The 6,450-nt window shown below is 43.8% G+C and overlaps 1 long non-coding RNA gene across 6 annotated transcripts; it reads right to left on the reverse strand.

Moving 5' to 3' along the window:
- Window positions 1,452-5,392, reverse strand: LOC110430269. Of its 6 annotated transcripts, none has more exons than XR_002447575.1 (4): window positions 4,826-5,392; window positions 4,614-4,725; window positions 3,375-4,480; window positions 1,452-2,607 (listed from the first exon to the last, which is right to left on the reverse strand). It is a non-coding gene; the product is annotated as an uncharacterized LOC110430269 (long non-coding RNA). The 6 variants fall into 6 exon arrangements; XR_002447576.1 differs by having other exon boundaries at window positions 3,375-4,473; window positions 4,826-5,391; XR_002447578.1 differs by lacking the exon at window positions 4,614-4,725 and having other exon boundaries at window positions 3,375-4,473; window positions 4,826-5,388.

The following is a 6,450-nucleotide window of genomic DNA, read 5'->3' on the forward strand; positions in this document are numbered from 1 at the left end:
GAACTCCTTCAAGAACATGATCTGACAGAACTGGATGTTGAGTTCTCGAATGAAGAGATGGACACAGTCATCAAAACCCTTCCCAACAATCATGCCCCTGGACCGGATGGTTTCAATGGGTGTTTCATCAAGAAATATTGGAATATAATTAAAGAAGATTTCTCTAGGACAATGAAGGATTTCTGCAACTTTAACACAGACCTAAGCAGTATCAACACTTCCCTCATTGTCCTCATTCCAAAAAAGGACAATGCTGAAATGCATCACCAAGATCCTCTCCTCCAGACTACAGTCAAAGATTCTACAACTTGTTCACACTAATCAGTATGGCTTCATTAAAGGAAGAACCATCCATGACTGCCTTGCTTGGTCCTTTCAATTCCTTCACCTTTGCCATCACTCGAAAAAGAAGATTATCATCCTGAAATTAGACTTTGAGAAGGCCTTTGACAGAGTAGAGCACCAGGCTATTCTGGAGATCTTAAAGCATAAAGGCTTTTCTGAGAAATGGGTAAGTTGGGTTCAGAACCTCCTAAGTACTACCAGCTCTGCTGTTCTCCTAAATGGTATACCAGGAAAGAACTTCAAATGCAAAAGGGGAGTAAGACAAGGAGATCCCCTCTCTCCCCTTCTCTTTGTTCTAGCAGCTGACCTACTCCAGTCCATCATAAATAAAGCTTGGCAAGCTGGCACCCTAAAGCATCCTCTCAGTGATGACTTCCAAGATGATTACCCTATTGTGCAGTACGCGGATGATACCCTCCTCGTCCTCCCTGGTGACGCCAGATCTCTTTTCTGTCTGAAAGGACTACTAAAATCTTTCGCTGACTCGACTGGACTGCATGTTAACTTTGACAAATCCTTTATGGTGCCAATTAATATGAGTGTAGAGAGAGTCACCCACCTAGCCAATACCTTTAGCTGTCAGGTTGGAGAAATGCCATTCACATACCTCGGACTCCCTCTTGGAACGACAAAGCCATCTATCACCGAATTTGCCCCCCTCATCACCAAAATGGAAAGAAGACTCACAGGTATCAGCAAATTCCTGTCCTACAATGGCAGACTTATATTAGTGAACTCTGTCTTCTCTGCCTTACCAACATTTTACATGTGCACCATAAAGCTGCCCCCAGCAGTTATCAAGCAAATCGATATCTACAGAAAGCATTGCCTTTGGGACAAAGGAGATATAAATAGGAAAGGAAAATGTCTAGTAGCTTGGGAGACTGCCTGTAGACCCAAAGATGAGGGGGGCCTGGGTATCATTGACATTCAGAAACAAAATGAAGCCCTGTTACTAAAATTCTTAGATAAATTTTATAACAGAGCAGATCTGCCCTAGGTCAAGCTAACATGGAGCAAACTGTATGCAAATGAGTCCATTCCTCCACATGCAAGAAGCCCTGTCGGCTCCCCCTGGTGGAAAGACATAATGAAACTCTTCCCAATTTTCCAAAATATCTCCATTTGCTCACCCAATAAAGGAAGCTCAGTTCTCCTTTGGTCAGACAATTGGATGGATCAAACAGCGAAGGACACATTTCCACAACTTTATTCCTTCACTAGAAAACCCAAATGCTCCATAAAGCTCTTCCTCAACCAACCCTTGGAGTTTTTATTCAGTCCCCTACCTCTACCGCCTATTGCTGCTGATCAGCTCGAGGAACTTCAAAATATCATACATAACAGACACTGGGACGTGAACCTCAATGATATTTGGTCCTACAATTAGGGAACTACAAACTACAGCACTAAGAAAGCCTATGCCCTTTTCATCAAATCTACCCCTGACTCTCCACTCTTCAAATGGCTCTGGAAATCAGGCAACCTGGGAAACCATAAATTTTTCTTCTGAGAGATCGTCTGAACACCAGGAACCTCCTATGCAGAAAACACATGCACCTGGATGACTATACATGTGTGATGTGCTCTCAGGGGTGCGAAGAGACCAGTTTTCACTTATTTTTTGAATGCAGCTTCAGTAAAGAATGTTGGGAGACAATCCCCATATCGTGGGACCTCAACCTCAATCCTGTGGACATGATTGTACGAGCACGCTTACAATTTGGCAACCCCATCTTTAGAGAAATCCTCATTACTGCCTGCTGGATCATCTGGAACACAAGAAATGGCATTATATTTGACCATGGTCAGAAGAATATACATGTTTGGAAACGACAGTTCAGAGAGGAAATTGCTTTAGTTTGTAACAAAGCAAGACCCAGTGTTAGCTCTGCCCTTAGTAGTTGGAGAGAGCCTTATTTGTAACATTCTTGCTTTTTCTGTTTTGGGCGTGCGGCCCTGTAATCTTTGGTTCCTGACTTTGTAACGATTCCTTTATTTATATTGAAATACAAAAAAAAGGGGTGGGGAGCTCCCCCACCGTTTCATCAAAAAAAATCCCGCAACCGTTTCTCATCCCAAAACTGTGTCTTGTTTTCAGCCATCTAACACCAATCCCACAATTATAAGCGCCTTGTTTTACCCTTCCATAAGCCATAATAAAACATCATCGTTATCTGAGACCGTACCTCACCCCATCCCAACCATCTCACTTACCTGTGTCACTGCCATGGACACACCTGTTAAAGGTTCCCAATTTTACTGCATGTAGTAACCAAATCAATAAATTATCAGGTATCCTTCAGATTTAGTGCAATCTCATTAGCTGAAAAATTCAGTAATGTAAAAACAATGTCATTAACAGCTTAGAGCTATGATAACTCAATCAAATAGACGTTTAACTATTGCTAGACCTAAAAAGTAGCCAGAATCAATGGAGAAACCATGATACTCATGCACTATTATAGAAATAAATAAACTACTCTTGTAGAAAAAATTAATATTTTAAAGAACTGATGTGAGGCTAGCTGGGCTGTTTCTGTCATTGTTTGATTTTTTGTGCTAACTATTTACAAGATCCGACAATAACCAATGATAATGCACTGACTGTAGTTTTATGCTTGACAAAGGCAAATGTGTCAAAGGTGACGCTAGTTCTCGAGCACCTTATAGGCAGTAGGAGAATGATCTGCTATGTCGATGATGGTTTAGGGATCCAATCAACAAAATCATATGCACCTTGTATTCAAAAGAAACTTGTACTTTTCCACATATTAGTATCAACGTTTTAAAAGAAAAGGCATGGAAGATCATAACTGGAAGCTTATTTGCAGCAAAGCATTAGTGACTACTATCCACTAATATTATTTTTTCAAAGAAGAAAAATAAAAGGCATTCTTCAAATGGTAAATGCTATCACAATATTGCCATGTTTGCCATAAGTAAATTGATGATTAGTGGAAACATCTATCAAGAAGTTGAAAAAGAAAGGAAATACCACAAGATTCCAGGTCATGCATGCTACTCACTCTTTCTTGCCCTTGTTAGTGTCTTCCCCTTGTCTAGCACCTTGCTCTCCTTCCCATTCCTTCCTCCTTCATGCACCTCCCATGCGGCGAGTCCTCCTCGGCAGCACCAAATAAAGATTAAAGATATTATATATATGATTAGAGGTCGATCTCCTTTGAAAGAAAGAATATAAAAGATACTATTGGCAACCATCATTGAGACTTTGCAAATATTAAAAAGTTGAGATCTTAATGCATGAGACCAAGCAACCAAACCATATCGTGGGCATGAAACATTTCTCCTCCCACATTCATAATGACATCAACACCCTCTTGGTCCTCAAGAGTGAACCAAAATGTAAAAATGATAGCCAACATTTTGAGTCTGGAACTTGGATAGAGTGGTGGGTCATTTTTTTCTACTTGTCCACAATGTCCAATAGCAAGAGGAAAATTATTTTGCTTATTTGTGCTCAGTCCACATGCTCCTTCATCTGCCCTGTCCATTGATCCTAGTAGCTCACGCTTATCACAATGTCATGCACACCATCGTCCAACCGCCTAAGCTCAACATTAGATACAATGGACTGTGATTTAACAAAGGATCTTGTCATTGTGATTAGTAGCACTCCACGGGATAATACCCCACTTTTGTTTGAATTTCATAATTACAAAGCATAGGTTTCCAAGAAACTGTGTGGTTCATGCAAGCAGTATTTTCGTCCAAATGTGTGTATGCATTTATCATATTTAACAGAACACACATAGAAGAGCATAAACAGTTATATTAGCTTAGTGTTATAGTGCAAGGTAAAATTAGTTGTTAACTGCTATGTCAAAGCATATATTGATTTGTCAAATAAGCAAAATTACTCAGTTTTGGCTTTTGCTTACCAAGACGGACTTGGTAGGTAAATTCTGATTCTTAGTGTGCCACAATGGGTTCTAAATTGCGAAATTAGTCACATATATATTCCCTATTTCTGAATTGCTAACAAGAGTTCATGGCTTCGTGCTCAAGAGAAAACTGGGGGAGAGGGGGAGGGGGGACAAAAGAATCCTTACCTTCCGGCAAATGTCATTGCGGTCTGAGACTTGACTGGCCAAGGCACGTTGAAGTCTGCCAGCTCCCATTCCATCAAATATAATGAAACGAAACATGGGTTAAAACCCACAAACACATTTAGCTGAGAATTTCAACAAACATCTTCCATGCTTATTTCTTTTAAGAATTCCAGAACTACAACCATGTGCTGGTACCTTGGTCCGCAGCAATGGAGGAGGCCGCTGGCGAGGTCGTCCATGCCGTGCGTGAATCCCTCCCATACATCCCGAGTAGGAGAGCACCCGGCCGGCTACAATTGCCATAGTCCTGTATCCTCCCCCGGAACAATGGAGAAGACGGCTTGAGGGGCAGGATTCTATCATGCCAAATCAGAGCTCCAAGGGATCTAGAACGGGAGCATTGGTACCTTGGTCCGCAACAATGGAGGAAGCCGCTGGTGAGGTCGTCCATGTCGCGCGTGAATCCCTCCCATACCTCCCGAGTAGGAGAGCACCTAGCCTGCTACAGTCGCCATGGTGGGGCGTAGCGGGCCTCCCCCATCTTGGCTGCGACCACGACCAGCGAAGGGCCCCCTGCAGCGGGTCGCATGGCCTCAGGACACACGCGATGGCGGCGGCGGCGGCGGCGGCGAGAGCCACGGTTCACAATCGGCGATTGGGATCTCTAGCGTCAGCCAGCAGGTTTCGATCGCGGGTGGGCAGATGGGGTAGGTTTCGGTCGCACGTCGAACGACGGACGAACGGAGCGACTCGATTGTCGCACCAAAAAGTGGTCTTTCTTTTAGGCGAGGCGGCGCTTGGCGGGCGAGGCGAGAGCGGCGGACGGCGCTGGCGGGCGAGGCGAGGCGGCGCTCGGCGGGCGAGGCGCTCGCGGCGGACGGGGCTCAGTGGGCGAGGCGAGAGCACGGCAGACGGCGCTGGCGGGCGAGGCTTGAGGGCGAGGTGAGGAGGCGAGGCGCGTGCGTTCTCAGGAAGGTGGAGGGGATCGAGGAGGGGATGGGTGTCTGTTTGTTTCCAAGTAGGCACGATGCGCAGGCGCGGACGCACGGCAGGAGGGGGGCAGACGGACGAAACCAAAACCGCACTCAAAAAAAAAATGTTTTTGTTTTAGTTTTTTTAGTTGTAGTAGCAGATTGTTCGGTCAGAGTGCCGGATATATGGAGCCATTAACCGATCGATCCGACCGCTGCCAAGCTCCTCGTGCTTGTCGGCCGGCGTTCTGCGTCCGTTTTCTCCCGGAAAGTAGGCAGAGGTACTGTGAAAATATAATGGTTTTCTCCCGTCCGTGCTCGCTCGGTACACAGGTTGGTGGTGGCCTAGTCTGCTTTGGCCTTGGCCGCCTCATATCCGCCGTTCGTTGACACTTGGTATTGGTAGTTGCCGCCACGCTTTCATTCAACAATTCTGTTCCCATTCTTGCTCAAACAAAAAAAAAACAATTCTGTTCCCATGCATTGTTGGTTGGCGAGACAAAGTTGTTAAACGTCTACTGCTTTCTACGTGCGACTAGGCTACCTTGCCACGATCTCATCTGCCTGCCTCCATGCCGGCCGGTTCCGCGGATTAAGATATATACGCCCGGAAAGGCTAGCTTTGGTTTCAGCAAATCAGCATTCCGGTTACAATTCCTATATAAAGTCTGAATATGGTTGGTTCCTGCTTACACCATCGTCTAATCGTATTTAAATGCATAATATATGTACAACGTGGTTTCTGCATTGAACAATGTGAATCTACTGTACTTTTGCTGTCAAATACTCCCTCCGTCCTAAAAGATGACGTTATGAGATGCGTACTGATTAAATTTTCTTAGCTTTAATTAATTTGTAAAAAAATTGTGTACGACATTTATATCTACAAATCAATTTATTATGATATAGTATATTCGGCGACATATCTAATAATACTAATTATGTATTAGAAATATTAATATTATTTCATATAAAATTGGTCGAAATTTAAAAAAGTTGATTTCTTGGAAAACGATAATGACTTATATTTCACAACAGAGGGAGTATCAATGCTATGTTCG

This window comes from Sorghum bicolor, chromosome 9, assembly GCF_000003195.3.
Source record: "Sorghum bicolor cultivar BTx623 chromosome 9, Sorghum_bicolor_NCBIv3, whole genome shotgun sequence".
NCBI lineage: Eukaryota > Viridiplantae > Streptophyta > Magnoliopsida > Poales > Poaceae > Sorghum > Sorghum bicolor.